Genomic DNA, 20,246 nt, shown 5'->3' with positions numbered 1-20,246 from the left:
CTCAAGCCAAATCAGTGCACTCCAGATTCAGTGGGAGACTCTGTCTAAAGAATTAAGGTAGAGAACACATGAGGGCAATATCTGACTTCAGTATCTGGCCTCCTCATGCACAGGTACACACACGAGTGAAGCTCAGTGAATAATACTCATTTACAAATGCAGAAGTGGCCATCCGAATTCACAGAACTAAGAAAGCAGGAGTCCTGGGAACCTACGGAGTCTCTGTATAGAACCCATGTGCTTAGCCAGCACAGTGACTGGGCCCTCTCCTTGGTACCACTGTCTACCTCTTCCTCATGCAATCAAGAAAGCTTCTTCTCCTGTCCATCTTGGGGCTTGCTTCTAATTAGAGGGCCATTATTCAGGGACAAAGGATTGATGCTATATGCACCAAAAGGCTAAGTCACCAGATCTGCTTTGCCCTTTTCCACTGAGCCCTGAATTCTGGCCATACATAACACAGGTCTTGGCGACACACGGGGGCTTGTGAACATCTTCCCACTCACCCCAAGAGTCTGCTTGTGTCATGAGAAAGCTACCTGGAGGTTAATGCAGATGTCTGCAATGTCATGGGCAGAGACTGGGCTTCCAATTCCAGGTCTCAGTCCCAGTCAAGAGTCATCTCAGTGGGCTTCAGTTTATCTCTCAGTAAAAGGGAAATGACAAAACATCTGCTTCCCGGGGATGGTCCAACACAATGGCCGACTCAGCAGTCTGTCATGGGTACCATCTCTCTCCATCATCATCTTCAGCATTCTTTTCCTTACAAAGGGAGGGGGAGGTCCATAGGCCAGGAAGATGGCTCAACAGCTAAGGCACTTGCTGCATAAGCAGCCAGTGTGAGGACCAGAGTTCAAGTCCCCAGAACCTACATAAATGCCAGGTGAGCATGGTGGCCCTCTTGTAACTCCAGTGCTTGGAAGACAGACGGGATCCTTGGAATAAACTGACTGGCCAGGCTAGCCATATTGGCAGTCTCTCCTCAATGAGCAAAGGTCAGAACAACGTGTAGAGGCCTCAGGAGATCAACCTCTAGCCTCCATGCACAGCACATACATGTGCCCACACATATGCGAACACATATACCCATGCACACAGACTACACACTGACCCATGAAAAACAAAAGCAAAAGAGAAGGTTATGTCTCCAAGGGCCACAAGACTGTCCTGGGGTAGGGGACATCTGACCAGTTGTCTGCTACAGTATGGAGGCCGAAGGTGGGCATGAGGCTTGGAGAAGCTACATAAGCAGGGGCTACTTAGAGAGTTGCCACGCTATCTGGAGAAATAGAATTTGTTCCTATTCATTTGTTTTTGAACCATACTCTATGGAAATTCCTTATAGAAATTTTTTTCCCTACTATTTTGCCAAAGGTCCTTTCCATAATGCTGACTTGCATTCTTGTCAGTAAGCCCTGCTGGTCATCCTGTTCTGTAACACAAGATGTCCTCAGGACCTGGGTTGGCTGTGCTCAGAACCGTGGGCAGCTACTGGTGGCCAAGAGCAGATCCAACACAGCTCTGCCTTGGTGTGGCTCAGCTCCACGAACCCCTGAGTCGGCGGCATATTAAAATCACCACAGCCTGCACCTCCCTGAGCCAATAAAGATTCAGCTCTTGGATGAGTAGCAGGTATCTTTGGCTAGAGAAGTAGTGGGGTAGGGGAGTGCAGGCCTTGGCTTTGGGGGCTGCCTCTGCTGCCAACAGACGCAAACCATCCGGGTGGACTCAGGTTTAGAAGTTGGAAGTGGCCATAGGTGGCCTTGAAGTGAACTCTCCTTGTCATCACTGAGAACATTCTGGAATCAGGGGAGAAGAGACAAGCATATGTAAGCGGCATGCGTATGGAAAAGTCTTACATCTGATCCGGGGTCAGAAGCCCCTGCTTCCACATGATGAGTTTCCCCACCGCTCAGCCTTGAGTGCGGGTCCCTCTGATCTGCAGAGTGTCCTGTGTCTCTGTGTCTATTTTTACCTATAAAATAGTTGTTTCAGGCTGAGAGTTTGGATGAAGATGTGGGGAACATGTGCATCAAATTTGCAGATGACTCAAAGCTGGAGGAGCTGACAGATTTAGAGTCCGGGATGATCTCGACAGTGGAGAATGCTGGGTCAAAAGCAAGCAGATGAAACTCAGCATCAATAAATCTAATGTCTCCAACACAGTTTCCAAAACGGAATTGCACAAGGGCAGTGCGAGGGAGACCTGGCTTGCCTGCAGCTCTCATAAAAAAGATCAAGAGGTTCTAAAGTCTGCCTCAAGTTCGACATGAGCCAGCTGAATGATAGGGCAGACCAGGAGGGAAGGGAACCTAACCAAACACCCTAATAAATGATCATTATTCACTAACCCTTGGTGACGTAGAGAGGGAGAGATGGCGTGGTTTACCATCACATTAGGCCCAGTGTGTGTGTGTGTGTGTGTGTGTGTGTGTGTGTGTGTGTGTGTGTGTGTGTAAGGGGGGGTCAATATGAGTGATACTGAGAACTTATCATGCACTAAGAAGCCCCTTAGGTCACACTGTCATCATCCTGTGAGGTCATGGGCCAAGGCACAGGGTACAGTAACAGCCCCCAAGGCCACTGGTTTAGAGGGTGGTAGAGACAAGCTCTTGACCTCCTTGCTGTCTTGCTGACTGTCCGTTAGACACCTTGTCTGCTTTCTCTTCCCCATTTTACAGATGCGGTGACTGGACCGGATGTGTGAAGACAAAGCGTCTGCAGTCATAGTGGGTGAACTGCAGACTCAGGCTCTCATGGGAGTCTCTTGTCTGTGCCCCCTTTGTCCTGTCTCCTGGCCAAAAGCCAACTCCACAGTGTGGACAGGTGCTAACCCATAAGACTAAGACACAGGGCTCTAAGTCATTTCCTGCGGCTCTGCTCAGGGGGAGTCTCATCCACTCTGCTTCCTCAGACGTAAGAGTGCATAGGATTAGCCCCAACCCTGCTAAAGAAGTCTCACCTGGAGCGCCTAACTGAACCTCAATGGGGAACTCACACTAGACAGCCTTGAGACCCTTTGCCAGGGATCTCTTAATGTTCTTCAACGTCTTTCGCCCACTCAAACTACTCAAGCCCACTTCTTATCCCCCCCACTTCTGCATCTTTCTAACTTGCTACCTAAATTAGGTTTTCAATTTAATAAAATATAAGTGAAGTGGCTATATATACATACATGTACACATATGTGTATGTATGTATGTATGTATGTATGTATGTATGTATGTATGTATGCCAGCATCTTGGCAAGTTTTGAGTATCGTCTCAGAGAAACTTCAAAAAAAAATCCCACTATTCTTCTCATTTCATAGTGAGGAAATTAGTTTTAAAGGGTGACCAACTGGACCCATTTGTCCATAATTGAGTGGTCTCTGGGGACACAGGTCTTGCCTCTGTGAAAACCCAAAAACCAAACCCCAAAACAACCCCCAAATAACAAAAAAACAAACCCCAAGCCCTCCAAGTTGGTTTGGAGGCTGAGGAGCTGACTGAGTCTGTGTTTGTTGTGCGAGCATGAGAACCTTAGTTCACTCTCCTGTGGGCCGTCTATGGGCCTGGTACTGAGGCAGTGGAGACAAGCACATAGATCCCTGGGCCTGCTGGGCAGCCCGCCTAGCTTACTCGGTTAGTTCCAGGCCTGCAAAAGACCCTGACTCAAAAAAACAAGGTGGATGGCACCTGAGAAATGACACCCGAGGATGTCCTCTACACACACACACACACACACACACACACACACACACACCATCACCACCACCACCACCGCCACCACCACCACCACCACCACCATCCACCATCACCAGCTCTAGCAAACTGGGACCGGGTAGTCACCTTAGGCTTAGAGAAGTTCATTACACAAGAAATAGCTTTGAAACCAGTTCTCCTAATACCAAGTCAATAAGGGGACAGAATACAAAATAAGAGTCACTGGGACCAGAGACCCACCTGCTTTTATTTCTGTTCAACTCTAGGCCAGAAGATCAAGTTCCCAAATTAATCTCGGAGAAGAATGTCCTCTCCCTGGGGTTGTTCTGAACCTGCTGGTTTCAGAGAGCTAGAACAGTGCTCAGGCATCGAGGACAGGTTTGTTCCCACCCTCTCACCCTCTCACCCTCTCACCCTCTCACTCTGCATGGAGAGCAAGCTGTGTCTCAGAGACCAGGAATGATGGGCACAGGGGTCGGAGCATGACAAGCCGCTCGGCTGTAGAATGGGAACTGGTTTGCAAGTCACTGTTTGAGATGGACAGTGACCAGCTAGCCTGTGCTTGCATATCAAGGGAAGACGACTGCAGAGGCAAGGGACCCAAGAACAACAGAGTCAGAGGCTTCCCAAGGTTGTTGTGAGAAAGAACATCCACTGCTCTGAGGCTGCAGAGACTCAAAGCTAGGGGCAGAGAGACAGGGTGACTGGTGACCATGTACAGGGAGGGGATCCTGTGAGGGCATTGGAATGGTGAGGACGGCTGGCTAGGCAGACCTCAGCTCCTTTCCCATGCTGGGACCCTCTAGCAGATGCTGGCTCCCTTCCCTACAACTGTAAATATTTGTACATTCCCAAGTTATAAAGTGAGCTCTTGGCTTACAAGGGTCACGATGACAAGCCTGTCCAGGAAACAGTTTGTTCAGTGTCTCTTTAGGCTGCTTTGCTGAGACCCCTTGTCATCTATGTTTGGAGTGGACACTAGCTGCTCTCTCTCTCTCTCTCTCTCTCTCTCTCTCTCTCTCTCTCTCTCTGTGTGTGTGTGTGTGTGTGTGTGTGTGTGTGTGTAAGGAGGGTTGTTGAGGGGAAAAAGACACAAATAGTCATTATTTAAGAAAGCAGAAGCCAGACAGACAACGACTTCCCCCTCCATGGCCACAGATGTCAGAGCAGAGTTCTGTCTCCCCCATCCCCACCCTGAAGGAGGAGGTCCAGCTGTAGGGTCTCTTTCTGTCCTCGGGTTTTCTAAGGTGAAGGGAAGGGGACTTGGAAGTCATCTCCTCCTTCCTGCAGGAAAGCCACAACCCTTAGTTTGGCAAGTTCTCTACCTATGGGGCAGGGAGAATAGGAGGTCCTACTGGTGAGTCTTGTGGGTGACCCCAGGACCTGCTAGAGGGCAGAGTGGGGAGATGACACAGTGTGGAGTGGGAAGTTGGAAGGGACTCTATTTTCCCTGAGGGATACAGTATGTTTTGTTTTACTTTAAAAAATTATTTTCAATGTTTAATATGTGTGTCGGGGATGTTACATGCATAAGGGTGCAGGAGGTCACAAGGCACCAAGTCCCCCTTTGGAGCTGGGGTTATGGGAGAAGGGTGCTAGGAACTGCACTCGGGTCCTCTGGAAGACTGAGCCATCTCTCTAGGCTCCACAGAATGTTGCTAGTTAAGTGCCCCTTGTTTCTTCCACTCCTCACCCATCCCTGACACCTCCTTCCCCTCCCTCCCTAGTAAATGCCTTCTATACTCAGTGGTGTGTCTTTTTCCCCCACACAGTTTCCTTGGGCCAGAGTGCTCTGTCTCTGCACTCTAGCTCCAGTATCTGAAGACAAATATTACCTCACAGAGCTGTGGTAAGTTTTAGACACTGGATTGCTATGGGGCCCTTGGTACAAGACCAGGGTTTCTGTTGTGATTCTATGAGGCTAGCCAACTTCTATTCGTCCCTGGGGACCCTGAGTCACCTCTGTGAAGCCTTGTCCTCCTCAGAGCTTCCCGTTATTTTCTCGGTTTCTTCTCTACCCTTCGAACCGAGTGACAGTTGTTTCAGCATGTTTTGTTGAAGTGAGCAGCCTTCATGATGGTAACATCTGACTAGATTTCTTAGCTCCACAGTTCTGTCCTTGGTGGCCACCCCAGAGTCTGGCACCTGGCAGAAACTGAGGGGAGAAAACTGGAGTAATTGAGGGGTTACTCAGGGTCGCTGTCTGGTGGGCTCAGGGGGCCAACCTGAGGCTCTGACTAGGGTGGGGTTTTCTCCACCTCCAAGGCTCCACTGCTGGCCTAGGAGAGGTGACTCAGTTGGTGAGTACTGGTCCTGTGTACAGAGGAGCATGAGTTCAGGTCCCCAGCATCCACATAACAAGCAGACATGGTGGCACACCAGTTATCCCAGCACTGGGAAACTGGCCCACTGGACTGCTGATCCATCCAAGTCCCTGAGCTCCCAGTTCAGTGAGACCCTGTCTCAAAACCTAAGGTGGAGTCATCTGTGGTGGTGCTTGTGTTTGATCCTAGTACTCGGGAGGCAGAGGCAAGTGGATCTCTATGAGTTCAAAGCCAGTGGTGACCTGGTCTATATATCGTGTTCCAAGCAAGACAAAACTACACAGCCAGACGATGTCTCAAAAAACAAACAATAAAACAAAAGAACACCAAAAATGATATTAAAATAAAATAATTTAAAGTCGGGTGTAGAGTGAGCGACTAAGAACTGATGTCAACTCATTGTGTGCACGTGAGCTCTGTCTCTGTCGCTGTCTCTGTTTCTATCTCTCTCTCCCGCCTCCCCCACCCCCACGCCCCCTCTCTCACTCTCTCTGCTCTCAGCTTCTCCACCAGTCTTGCCTTTCTCACATATTGGACAGACAGCTCATTTTCTTACCCCCTCCCAAAAAACGTTTTGGGTTTGGAAAACAGCAATCACTTAGGAAAATGTGTAATTACCCAGGGCTCAATCACGGAAAACACAGATTTCCCCCAGCCTTGCTGAAATGTCAAGGACTTGACTGGTGTGAGTCCAGTGTCCCGAGGAGGATCTGAAGGAAGAGGCTTGGCTGTCCTGGAGGGGGCAGGAGGACCGGCAGTGTTTACAGAGCAGCCCGCCTAATCCCTTCTGACAGCTCAGAGGAAAGTCTTCCTGCCGCTTTAGCCCAAGCAGTTCTTGCAGACTCCCTTAAGGAGGACTCTCTGCCTTCAGCTCATTCAGGCAAGGCTGAACTCATGGTGACCTCGTCCTTCCACCGCCAGAGCAGACTCGGCTCTTTCCAGTAGGGTGTCTGCCAGGGCTCCAGGCCAGGCCCTTTTTTGTCAGGATGTCTCAAGTGTTTATAGGGGTGAGAAATAGGGGAGTGGAAACCACCCTGGTTCTCCTCAGCCCAACCCACCCTGAGATACTGGGAAAGAAAATGGAAGTGGCAAAGGTGGCCCTCTAGATTCAAATCCCAGGGAAGAACTCCCCGGCAGAGTCCTGGAGTGCCCGACTCCTGGAGGAGCGTCATCCAAGGTCTCGGACCCCACTTGTCACTCAGAGGACGACCCGGTTCCCTGAGCTGTTCCTTTGTAGGTCAGGCCTCCAACTCAGCCCTGCCTTGCCAAGCCTGCCTCTGCCTGTAGCATGAGCAGTGTGTGTGGATCTGGTGGAGCAGAACCAAGCTGTGCGGAAGGGATGACCTCACTGGGACAGTGCTGGCTGGGAGTCCCCTCCTCATTGCCTCCTCGGGTTCCAACCTGGAACCCACAGGGAAGGGAGCTCAGGCCAGGCAGACACCGCCAGTGCAGAGAACAGTGCCTCAGCTGCAGTGAAGCTCATCGCTACAGAAGAGTGTCATTTCTTCCTGCCCCTCTCAATTACAAAATAATAAGATTGTTAAAAATCCAATCATATGAACGTCAATATTGGCAGGGACGGCCGCAGGAAATTTAATTGCACAACGGGTGCCAGCTAAGGATGGTATGTGTTCTCCCTGGCTTTTCTTAATTCTAATTAGGAAGAAATCTACTGCATCTTCCAGACTTGCAAACAGGGGTTTGTCATGAGGCCAGGAATAGATGGGACTGACACAGGGCCTCCCTTCCCCAGCCTCGTGCCTTCCCTTCCTCCGCATCGCATCGTCCCGGATTGGAGCTTTGCACCGAGTTTGAACATCAGCTCTCCAGTTTCTTTGGCATGTCAGAGGGCCAGATGTTTTTTATTTGAGAGCAAATTGACACATTAAATTACACTGTGCAAACATTAAAGCCAGCCGCGGGTAAACAGGCCGAGATTCATTGAATTTTACGGGTCACAATGATGTTTATGTAATTTAACAAATTCCTGCCCTGCTGCCGAGACTCTCCAAGAAGTATTAATTGAAGAAAGATGAAAACTTCCCTAAGGCTGTCTGTCCAGTGCCCTGCACCTCAGACTTCTGAGCTCTTGGGGAGGGGGTGGTTATGGGGGTGTTCAACGGCTTTGCGTTGGAGTTTCACAATGCCCAACACAGAACGAGGAAGCTGGGCTCATGGCTTGGTATGTTCCGTGTGACTGTGATAAGTACTTTGCAAGAGCAGCTTAAGGAGGGGAAGGTTTGCTGCAGCTCACAGCTCATGCAGTCCGCCCTGCATGGGAAGGCATGGCCCTGGGTGCTTGAGGCTGCTGGCCACATAGCAACCACAGTCTGGAGACCAAGGGAGAAGAGTGCGGGTACTCTGTTCATTTTCTCCTTTTAATTCAGCCCAGGGTCCCAGCCCACAGGAATGGTGCCGCCCACATTCAGAGCGGGTCTTTCTAGAATCCAGAGACTCCTTGACAGCTATCCCCAGAGGTTTGTTTCCATGGTGACTCTAAATTCCATCACGGGGAGATGAAGATCACCCATTGCACCTGCCTTGAAGATGGGTTTTCTATTTCTATCCCAGTGAGGTCTTGGAAAGGATGTCAACCAGTGTGAACCTGCTTCCTTATCTGCTAATGGGGGCCGGGTGCAAGTGCCTAAGCATCCGGGCCTTTTCTCTGGTAAGCGGCATCCCTGTTTTGTGTCTGTTTCCATGGTTCCTTTCAGGGTAAGACCCATTTGCTACTTTTAAAGATGGGTGCGCAGCCTTGGCTTGGCCCAATTAGGAGTATTTTGTGTAGCCTCGGGCCTTGGTAATTGGTTCAGAGATGGGAACGTGATCAAGTCTGGGCCAATGAGCATCGACCCATGAGGTCGCAGGAGCCCGCAGTGCAGAGAGCGCACCCTTTTGGCCTTAAGTGGCAAGTCTAAGTCAGGAACTGTTTGGGTACCATCTGGCTCGAGGCTCCGGTCAGGAAAGGATGCTTGGGAAGGAGGGCGAAGTGAAGTGAGAACAGAGTAATACAAACTCTGAGGTCATCGGAGCTCCACATCCCGCTGTGGTTCAGGGCTGTTCTTCAGCTTTTGCGTTGTGTGAGTGAATGCAGCCCCCGATTCAGTGAACTTGACTCTTTCCTTGCCCCAAAGCCCGAGATTCTCCAAGAAGAGACGATTGGATCTAAGAAAAGAGAGCATTTCAAAGCCTTTGCCTACCACATCTCTGCCTCTCGGAACTCCTGAGTGTAGAGAGAGCTGCCTGCAGCAAGAGATTCTCGGGCGCCCTTTGTAGAGCAAGGCCTCTGTCACTCGATGGCCCGAGCAGCCTTCAAGCTGATCTCTGCCTCCTCCATAGCTCACCTCGGGGTTTCTCCAGGCTGCTCTGTCCCCCTCACCTTGTCCTTCTTCACCCTCTCTTGTTTGCAGCGCAGTGGCATTCTCTCCTGCCTGCATCCTTTTAGACAGATTTAGTATTGCCTTCCGGGAGGCCTCCCCTCTCCCATTGTGCCCAGCAGGCAAGCCTTCACAGAAGCAGCACTTGGCCTGTAATTATATAAATTAAGGACAGTACTGAATATTTTTATTGCTTCTCATATTGAATGCCTATTCTATTTCTATATAGCTTGAATTTTTCTAGTATCATATGAGCTACATAAACTTATGGGTTATTAGCATTCAAAAGTGTCATAGAGGGGCCTGGAGAGATGGCTCATTGGTGAAAGGGTGAGATCCCCAGAACCCATGTAAAGAGCCAGACTTGGTAGTATGTATCTATAATCTGGGTTCTAGGGAAGCAGACAGGCATAGCCCTGAAGCTCGTTGGCCAGCAACCTGGTTGAATTGGTGAAATTCAGGTTCAATGAGAGACCCTGAGATCAATGAAAGGTACCCCATACTGACATCTTGCACACTACACACACACACACACACACACACACACACACACACACACACACACACACACACACACACCCAGCATGCACAAGTGGCAGATAAGGAGACAAACTCAGAGAGGTTAATTAATGTTCTTGAGGTCACACAGCTTATTATATAACATTATATCTCAGTGTTTTGTTTTTTTTTTTTTTTATTGCATCAAGCTCTATCGATGTGATTGATTTGTTTTCCAGTTAGGTATCCATATAATTTGGCTTGGCATCTTGCTATGTACTAATGTGATCCAGTCAGCACATCTGGAGGAAAAGGAGGCTGACTCAGTGATATCAAAAGCTCTGGCTCGGTTCCTAGCTGGCCTGGAGTGACCTTGGCTGAGTCTTTTTACCTCTCTAGACCTCCAGTGTCATGGCTGCAAAATAAGGAAGGCTCTTGTTCCAGGCATTTGGGCAAGTGAGTTGGTTTGTGCCCATCAGGAGGCTGCCCCAGGGCTATGTAGGAGGGAGTAGAGGGTGATCCAGGCCACAGGAAAGGCATTCCTGAATGGTTAGCAAGATGGGAGTCACAACAGTAAGCATACTAGCCCTTTGTTCTATTGGTGAGGTGAAATGGCTGCTAAGGCCCCTCACTCAGGATCATGTAGGCTTCGGTGAAGATGCAGATCCTGAGCTCATATCATCTCTCAGGCCCCCAGCGTGCTCTACCATGCCGCTTCTGGATTCCAGAGCTCACAGCTCGGCCCAGCAAGGTCACGTTGGCCTGACCTTAGTGCCACTGAGCAGCTGGAATGTAAGGTGGGAAATGCAGAAACCTGTGTGTGCTGGGCTTGGGGTGGCCGGAGACTATGGAGGCTGAGAAGTCTGGCTGTAGACCTCTTCCTTCCAGTAACTGCTACAGGCTTCCCCCGAGGACCTGACACTAGCAAGCAGGTCACCTTGGGGAGGAGATACATAGATGTGCAGCCTCCAAAGTGTCAGAGTCTGTGAGCTCATGCCACCAGCCTCCCGGTGCCTCATTTTACCCATCATCGCAATCAAGGTCCTGACACCACAATGTCGGGAAGGAAGATTTCACTGAATAAGTTGTATTTAGTGCATGGCCTTCAGGCTTGACACATGTCTAGCACTGCCTGTTCCTCACCTACCACAACTCTCTCTCCCCCTTCTAAGGACGTTTAAACATCTATTTAACAAGCCTGTTCTGTTGCCCGCACTTAAAACACAAAGTTGAGTGAGACGTACCCTTGGCTTGCAGCTATTGGTTACAGATGCCAGGAATAAAATCCAAAATGGTTATACCACTGCCATGATAGCCACTAGGAGTAAGCTGCCTCAGCTTGCTGAGTCTAGGAGATGAAGCTGTAGTACAGGAGTTTGAACACAGCCTACAGTTTCAGATTGTTTCTACAACAGAGAATAGAAGCCCTGTCACTTTAACAAACTCAGAGCAGAAGGACAGAAGACTTGTGATTGGCCTGCTTGTGGTCATGTGTCCACGGTGGACCCAATCACCAAGGCTGCGTTAAATGTGGTGCTGTGATTGGATAGGCTTCCATCAGGAGTCCTTTTTTTATTTAATGCTTGAGTGTGTGGGTATGGTTGGCATACCTGTGTGCATGCATCCAGATACTGACGGACAACTTCAGGTTTCCTCTTGGGGATAACATCCACCTTCGACTGATGCAGGGTCTTTCACAGTCTGAAACTCACTAATCCAGGCCAGTGAGCTCCTGGGATCCTCCTGTCTGATTGGGATCCTCCTGTCTGACTGTTGTCTGTCTGTCTGTCTGTCTGTCTGTCTCCTCAAGGCTGGGATTACAAGCGTGTGCTGCCATGCCTTTCACCATTTGGCATGGATTTTGGAGATCCTGTGCTCATTAAGCAGGCATTACCAACAGAGGTGTATCCTCAAAGCCCAAACCAGAAGAGTCCTTACTGACAGGCAGGTATTCACTGGCAAGGGCCGTTATAGTGTGGGTTCTGGAGGGGAGACATCTTTTGGAGGCATTCGGTCGGCCCCACCTCCAAGCCACGGCAGTACAGCCTCAGCTCTCGTTAGCACTTGGTCCTGCCTGCACAGAGGCGGGATGCCAATGGTGGTGGAAGCAGCAGGTCTCTGGGCTCTGCTTTTCTCCAGAGAACTTAATGACACTCTGCTGACCGCACCGGCTGTGGGCCAGGCCCCTGGCCAGAGACCGCCGAGGCTGTGGTCTAATTTCTGCCAAGGTCAACTCCATTCTGTCTAACTTTAGGAGTGTATGGTTGGTTTCCCAAGCATCAAAGAAGTCAAAAGTATCCGACTCCAGAGTGTGTATATTTTTAAAGCAACAAGAACAGCAACAAAATCAAAACAAAACCAGAGAGAAAGAAAACAACGCCAAGAAAATCCAAAGATGGTTCAGTGTCCAACAAACTCAACTCCCAGTGCCCTGGACTTGGTGCAAATGCCCAGCGACTGTGGTCAAACCGAATTAGATACACCAACTCCGTTTTAAAAAAAAAAAATCAAAATGACCTCTAATTAGTCCTTCCCATCAAAGCCAAGTGTTTCCTGCAGATCTACATTTCCTAAAAGGGTAGGGGCGGGAGGCCCAGTTTCCTCACCAGTGAGCATAGAATGCTTCGCAGGCAGCAGTCCTTGGGGCTTTGGAGCTGTGCTGAATCATGTCCCATGTAAACACTCAGCAGGGCTGGAAGATGGGGACTCTGAGTGCCTTCCCCTCTGTTCTTTGACTCGCTGAGTGAACTCGGGCGTGCCCTGACTCCCCAGTCTCTGTTTCCTCCTGTGTTAAAGAGGGTCTCGATGTGGGGAAGAGTAGACAGAGAGGGCAGATCAACAGCATATGAAGGAAGCCAGCTGGCAAGAAGTCTGGAGACCCTTCCCAGTCAGGGCTACATGTAAAAGATAGACTAGGACAGGAAAAGCCTGTGGCAGACAAGTGTGGGAGACGGTGGGTACCGTGGAAACGACCCATTAGGGATTCTTGTGGCCACAAGGTCTAATATTGCTCCCTCTGCCATCTTCCCTTGCACAGAAGTGTTCTTTTCCCCAATAAACTGTCTGTTCCCATCACTCTCCGTGTAAGAAGCCACAGCTCCCATCTGGTGTCCTCCTGACCCAGATCCACACCCACAACCTTGATCCCCGGTACCCATGGTGTACAGTGTGGGGCGGTGTGAGAAGGCTTCAAACCCTCGGCAAAGGGATGCGATTGTTAACGCATCAGAGGTCTCAAGTCTGCCTTCTTTTCTCTTCTCCCGCCTCAGCATCCTTCCTCCTGATTCCACTTTGTTCCATCTCCTTAGTCCTCCTCCTCGTTGCCCCTCGTCCGTCTGGCTCCCCGTGGCTGGAAGCTCCAAGGGAGTCAGCACAAATGCAGTGCTGGCCCTGGGGAAGAGCATGGGTTTCCTGAAGGACTGGCCTGGAGTGTCACTCACTGGGAAATTGTCTTTTTCCAGGTTGTCTGGCCCTCCTCCCTCCTCTTGGCCAGGGAGCTGCAGGAAAGCATCCATCCTTCCAGATCCAACTGGTGGTGCAGACCTCCAGGACATCTTCCTCTGTCGGCTGCCCAAGTTGGCCAGACAGCTTACCCTGTGACTGGGGTCACACGTCACCCAGGGGAACGCTTCTTTTTTCTGATGGACTCAGCCATGGAAGGGGAAGGGCCTAAAATAAATGCGGAGACTTAGAGGAGACCAGAGTGCAACAGGGCCGGCACAGACTTCAAGAGTAATTTATAGATGCTCCGTAGGCTGAAGCAATTCGCTCGAGCAGTTAGGGCCCGGCCAGGCCCTCAGGCTCTGCAGGCCTTTCTGTACTCTGCAGTTGCTCGGGCAAAGAAAGAGCTGTTCTGAGGACAGCCTCTTTTATTTACTTATTCTCTCCGTGTGTGCATGTACACAGACCTATGTGTGCCGTAGCATCCCCGTGAGGGTCAGAGGACAACTGGTCGTTTTTATCTGCTGAGCCATCTTGCCAGTGCAGGCTCCTGGTGTTTTCTTTTGTTTGTTTTGTTTGCTTGCTTGCTTTCTCCCCCCACTTTGTGTGTGTGTGTGTGTGTGTGTGTGTGTGTGTGTGTGTGTGTGTGTGTGTGTGTTGTTTTGTAGCTATGGCTGGCATGGAAACCACCCACCTGTCTTTGCATCCCAAGCTGAGGGTAGGAATGTGTGCCACCATGCCCAGCCTCTGTTTTGTTATTTTAACTGAGACAAAATTGACATACAATAAAAATGTACATATCTTTCTTCTGATATGCACCATATCAGCCAACACACAGCCCTTTCCCATGCCCCAGATTCTCTGTGTGTGTGTGTATGTGTGTGTGTGTATGTGTGTGTGTGTGTGTGTGTGTGTGTATGTGTGTGTGTGTGTGCATAGTGCACACACCACTTCTGGTCATTCCCAGACAACCATTCTTGTGATTTCTCTCACCAGAATTCTGTATGCATGGAAGCGTACCATGCTTGTTTTCAGCACCATTCTTCCCGCTGCATACCCGGGAGGTTCATCTGTGCACTGTGTATGCACTTAGGTTTTTCTCTACACTCTGTGGAGTGCTGGTCCAGAGGGCAAACTTCCCAATCCTCCCTGTTGACCCCAGCGTTTTGGCTGTTCCCAGGATACTGGCAATGGTGACCACTGCCTCATAGACATTTATTTTCTCTTCTCTTGGGTAAATCGCTGCTAATGGAGTTGCTAGACTGCAAGTAGGAAAACGTTTCCATTTACCAGAAATCCGGGGTGCTTGAGAGAGGGCTCAGTTTCTAGTTCCATCCCCGGAGCTCACATTTAGAACAGCTGTCAGCCTAAACAAAGACGCTTCTTCCTACGGTGGACAGTGATCAACACAGACCTACAAGACACAGACTGAGACTGCAGACTTCTCTGCCTTCAGTGGGTCATCTATAACGCACCCCTCCTCCCAAGACCTGGGGATTGTTATGGAAGAGAAGATTGAATGAACGTAAGAGCTAGACAACTAAGGGGAAGGGTTTTTGGCCCACGGCAGGGCAGGTAACCATAGACATTCACAGCAGTAGAGACAGTATGCACAAGACCTGCATAAGCTCAAGCCACACAAAATCCCAGCTCTGGGAATTGGAAAGTTGGTTTTCTTCCAAGCTGCAGTCCGCGGGTCTGTTAACCACAGTGTACCAAAGGTCACATAGGGGCAGCGAGACTCTTAACTGATGAGTTAATTGGGCAGGTGGGGAAGGGGGGATGTAAGTGGAGGGATGGGGTGAGGGGTGGAAGCAATCAAAATACATTGTACAGAATTCTCAAATAATAAAAATGAGGGAGAAAAGCAAGGTGGGTTAGTACGCTTGAGATCCCACTCCTGGAAGCGAGAGATAAAGGATCCCTGGAGCTCACTGGGCAGCATCCTAGCCTTCTCAGAAAGTCTCAGGCTGGTAAGAGTTGCTCTCTCAATAAAAGCTGGGGTGACATTTGAGGAACAATACCCAGTATTATCCCCCCTAGCCTCCACATGCATGAACTTGTACACACGTGCATGTGAACACTGGAACGTGTGTACACATGAGTAAATTTAAAGTAGGATTGTTGGTTCACACCTATAATCTCGTGAGTGGGCGGGCAAGCAGTGTTCCTCCATGGTTTTTGTCTTCAACTTCCTGCCCTGGCTTCACTCGATGGACTTTAGCCTGCACGAGGAGGTAAAGTCACCCCTCTTCTCAGTCACCTTTGGTCGGGGTGCTTTACCACAGGGACAGAAGTAAAGTAGAACAAGGGAAGGAGACTAGTTACATTTTCAGACGCCGAATTAAGAGGAAAGGAAGAGAGATGGTGTATAAGAATTTACTGTCCTGCAGTAAGATCCATTTCTTAAAAATTAGGGGAGGAGTTTTCCCCCAAACGCCCTCTCAGAGACACTCATGCCAAAGGACAGGGCAAGAGCAGGAAGCGAGACTTTAGGCGAGATGCAGAAGCTCGGCACCTTCCTCGCTTCCTATCACAGGGAAGGGTGATCTTAATCGCGGCAGTCAGCCCGCAAGGTCACGGCTTGTTTGAAACAAGCCTGGCAGAAGCAGAGGCCTGTGGAGAAACGCATAGTGTTATGACAAAGGGAATCATTAGCCCAGACATATTTATGTTCGTTTTGCCTTCTCTCCTAAGAGAAATCTGTTGCTCCAGCCTATGCGGGCTGATTAATATTCCAGAAGAATCCATCAAGATTGAGCAGCAGCCTCGGGAGGAGGCAGTGCTTGATGTTTCTAGCCAGCAATGGTAGCCATGGCTGTTTCCAGCAGCTGCGTTTGAGGGAGCCTGGTGGCAGGTGCCAAGACAGGCCACAGGAGCTGGGGAGTGAGTGGAGTCATGGACCTGATTTGGTCTAAGCCCGGAGACCCTGGAAAGGACCAGATTTCCAGATGAGAGGGGACCCTCTTGACCAGCCTCATAGCCTCAGCCCTCTCTCCGGTCACTTTTGGAAGCTGACAAGGAAGCATTTTCTTGTTAACTCCCAAGGGATTCAGATCAAAGGTCAACGTCATGGTAGCTGTTGTCACGCCCTAGTTTCCTGAGCTTTGGTGGAGAGAGTCCTATCGGGCAGCAAGGCCTTTGAAGGTATCCTCTTGCCAGCCGTGTGCCTCCTTCAGCCTCATGAAAGCCAGTGGCAAAGGGTGGCTTTTATCAGAAAAGCTGGTGGGAGAGACTGGACACCACACCGCCTGCAAGCCCTTAAGACACAGGCAGGGACCCCACCAGAGCCTCGTACTCCTGCGATGACCATACGGCTCAGTTTACAAATGACACCATGCTTTGGCAGGGCCTGGGGCGCTCTCTCTCTCTTTCTCTCTCTCTCTCTCTCTCTCTCTCTCTCTCTCTCTCTCTCTCTCTCTCTCTCTCTCTCTCTAACACCTATGTTGCCACCTGGTACTCCAGGCTGTCCCCTTAGTTGATTTTGTTTGTTTGTTTGTTTGTTTGTTTGTTTGTTTCAAGCCTTTGTAAACGGGTCAATACCTTTCGAGCCCCGTCTGTCCGCAGGGTGCACGCTGGCCCACTCTCCAGTTAAATGAGCTGAGACACAACAGAGCCCCGATCTCCACAGCAATAGTGGGCAGCGTGAGAGTGACCCCATCACAGTAATGAAAAAATACATGTTGTCAGGGCTGTGTCTGTAAACAAGGCATGATTGAAAAGTGGCCGTGACCGCTTGCACACGTTGTGCATTAGGCACTGCTGACTGTGGCTTCGGCCTGGGCTGGGCCTTTCTCTCCTTACAACTCTGATCCTGGCCCCCTGCTGCTCAGGCCTCTGGCCAAGCCAGTCTCCAGCCAAGCCTGCCCAATCTATGACCTCTGTGCCTATCCTAACTGGATCGGCCTTTAGGGCCTGTGCATTTGGATTTTCATGATTTTCACTCATTCAGCAAGCATTTGTACACTAGACTCTCCCTGTGTTCATTCACTGGGTGAACCAGACAGGCATAGAGTGTGCTGTCTTGAAGGGATGGAGCCAATTTGGAAAAGGGACTTTGTGTCGGTGATGGGTTGGGGGTGGGGGGTGAAGGATATGCATGGATGCCCTAAGAATGGTCTTACTTTAAAAAAATAAATTGGTGATACATCTTCCAAATATACATAGAATTAGGAAAAAACCGTACGACGACCTTGTGTAAGGTTATCCCCAGCTAAGATGCCCGCTGTCTCCCTGGCAGTTCCTTGTCTGGTTCTTCCTACTTCCCAACACATTGTGCTGCTGTTTTGAAACAAATCCAAGATTTACGCATAATGTCACAGCGTCTTTGTCTGGACTTCTCATCAGCTGGAGGCCAGCGTGAAGCTGATCCGGGAGCTGCCGAGGTGCCTCAGAGACACTGAGCAGTCGGATATCTGGTAAATCAAAGTTCAAATCTTGTTCTTCCACATCACAAGCTGCAGAGCACCAGGCTGGTCACTCAACCCTGTCAAGCCTCACATCCCTCACAGTCAAAGTAAGGGCACACGGCGAGCATGTAAAGTGCCCGGCCACATACCTGGCACCAAAGCAGTGTTCCGTACGTTTTTGTCCCTGGTCCCGGTGTGTGCATGAAGACGGCTGCGTGCTCACTGCAGCCTCCAGCATGCTAAGACGTAGAGACTGGAGAGCGAGCTGGAGAGGGCTCAGGCAGTGAAGTCCTTACCTTGCAAGTGTAAGAACCTGAGGTCAATCCCCAGTGGCCGTATTTCTTTTTAAAGGTGTGTCTTTAGAGTTAAGAACACTTGTTGCTCTTACTGAGGACCTGGTTCAGCTCCAAACCTTCACAACGTGGCTCACAACCATCTGTGACTCCAGTTCCAGGGGATCCAACGCCCTCTTCTGACCACCATGGCACCTTCACATACATGTGCATACATGCATACGTCACATACATGCATACATTCCCGCTCACACGCATACACACAAACATTGCCACACAGCACAGATACCCTGCAACGCAAACATTTCAGCACAGACCTGTCATCGTGAGCCATCGTCTGTAACATCACCCTCCCTTGCCTACTCTTTACAGACCACCCACCATCACATGACGTCACTGAAAAACAGAGGCCACCTAGGCTTCATCAAGTCCAAGTCATAAAGCTGGCTTTACCTTTGCAGCTCATAGCCCAGGGCCGGGGGGAGTGGGGGTGGGGACACTTGGCAACGGGAACTGTGTGTACCCAAGCCAAGCACCCTCAGCTTACTTTTAAAAGGCTTGACCTGCTTCTGGGAAAGCGATGAACACCAGGCTCCTCTCTACTGTGGGTGGCAGCTGGAGCTAAAGCCCCAATAACTCAGACAAATGTGGCCGACGCCAGAGAGGAGTCAAGGGCCTGGCTGCGACGTCTGGGGCCAGCTTGGTCTTGGACCTCACTGTATGTTTACAAGTTTCCCTTTGACAATTCAGTTTTGAAGATGGGCTTCATTAAAGGGCAATTATAGGTTAAGTGACTTGCTGGCTCACTGCCTAATGTGGAAAGCTTGACTGTGACAATCAGATAATTCTGAGATTAAGCAACAACACAGCGATTGCTACTGAAAGCAGCTTAAGAGAGGGGAAGACGCTCCCCAGCCATGACCTCATCCCAGGAGCACCGTCTGGGCAGGAAGTCTACACTCATGGGGCCAGCAGACTCTAGGGACCTCCAGCACTGGGGTGATCTCTTCTGGGAAAGGGGATTAAGAAAGGCAAAGGGCTCTCTGCTTAGAATGTTGAGACATCCCTCCTTGATGGAATCACCACTTCTGGAGGCTCCTCCTGGGGACCAGAACCTGGCCTTTTTCGTCTGTGCTGTGACCTCCATCTTTCCCTCTTTCTTGTCAACACATCTTTGCTAATGTCCTCACAGATGTCCATCTGTAAAGCTCTCTGACCTGCAAGGTAATAACACCTCCCATTTCCTGGAGCAATGGGTACCCTAGGAAGCTTGCCTGTTGTGTGTGAAAATCCCCTCCAAATTCCGACTAAGGCAGGAAGAGGTTAAGAATTGGTACATGGAACGTTCAAGCAAGGAAGCGTTGGGCTCAGGTGTGGCTACCTCCAGGGGCATTGAGTAGTGCCTTCCCTTCAGCTTTCCAGTATCAATGGCTCCGTATGTGCTTATGGCACTGAGGGGAGAAGATGCAACCAGAACTCAGGAAGTTCTTCCATGATTCCGTTCAGGGTCCTAGGATTATGATTGGACAGTGAGAGCCATGTGATTGGTTGGATAGATGCCCAAAAGCATTCCTGATTGGACAGTGCATTGGTTAGTTTCCGGTTGTTTGAGCTAAAATGCCACTAGGGAAAACAACTTACAGAAGAAAGAGTTTATTTTGGCTTACCGTTCCCGAGCAACAGGGTCTGCGGACAGCATGTGAGCAGGGGTGGGGGTCTGAGGGAGTCACATCTCGACTACACGCAGGGAGCAGAGAGAGCAAGCAGGAAGTGAGGAAGACCAGAACCCTCCAAGGCAGCCCCAATAATGTTCTTCCTCTAGCAACGCTTTCTGCTCATCCAAAAGGTTCTAGAACCTCCCCCAAACAGCACTGCCATCTGGGGACCCAGTGTTCACATATCTGAGCCCATGGGGACAATTCTTATTCAAACCATCATGCCACAGATGCCCTTAGGGTACTTGACCACTTCACACCACAGCCAGATGGGAGCTGAGGCTGGGAGGGGTAGTGCCTCAAAAGGATATCGGGGTGGGAAAGGAAAATAGACACCAAGAAGCCAAAAGTCTCGCAAGCGTGCTTCCGGCCCCTATTATGCCTGCCCATGCTAGTGATGTAAAAATCCTGTCTCCTGGGTAGGTGGTTCACTTTGGAAGGGCAGAAGAGGTTCTGTCTGACCATCATCGTGAAAAATGTTTGT

General features: G+C 50.0%; 1 long non-coding RNA gene across 1 annotated transcript; it reads left to right on the top strand.

Moving 5' to 3' along the window:
* The first annotated feature begins 5,304 nt into the window (after positions 1 to 5,304).
* Positions 5,305 to 10,274, top strand: LOC116907789. The gene is made up of 3 exons (XR_004388846.1): positions 5,305 to 5,554; positions 8,417 to 8,697; positions 10,144 to 10,274. It is a non-coding gene; the product is annotated as an uncharacterized LOC116907789 (long non-coding RNA).
* The last annotated feature ends 9,972 nt before the right edge of the window (positions 10,275 to 20,246 follow it).

This window comes from Rattus rattus, chromosome 8 (genome assembly GCF_011064425.1).
Source record: "Rattus rattus isolate New Zealand chromosome 8, Rrattus_CSIRO_v1, whole genome shotgun sequence".
Lineage (NCBI taxonomy): Eukaryota > Metazoa > Chordata > Mammalia > Rodentia > Muridae > Rattus > Rattus rattus.
This window is presented reverse-complemented; position numbering and strand designations above follow the sequence as displayed.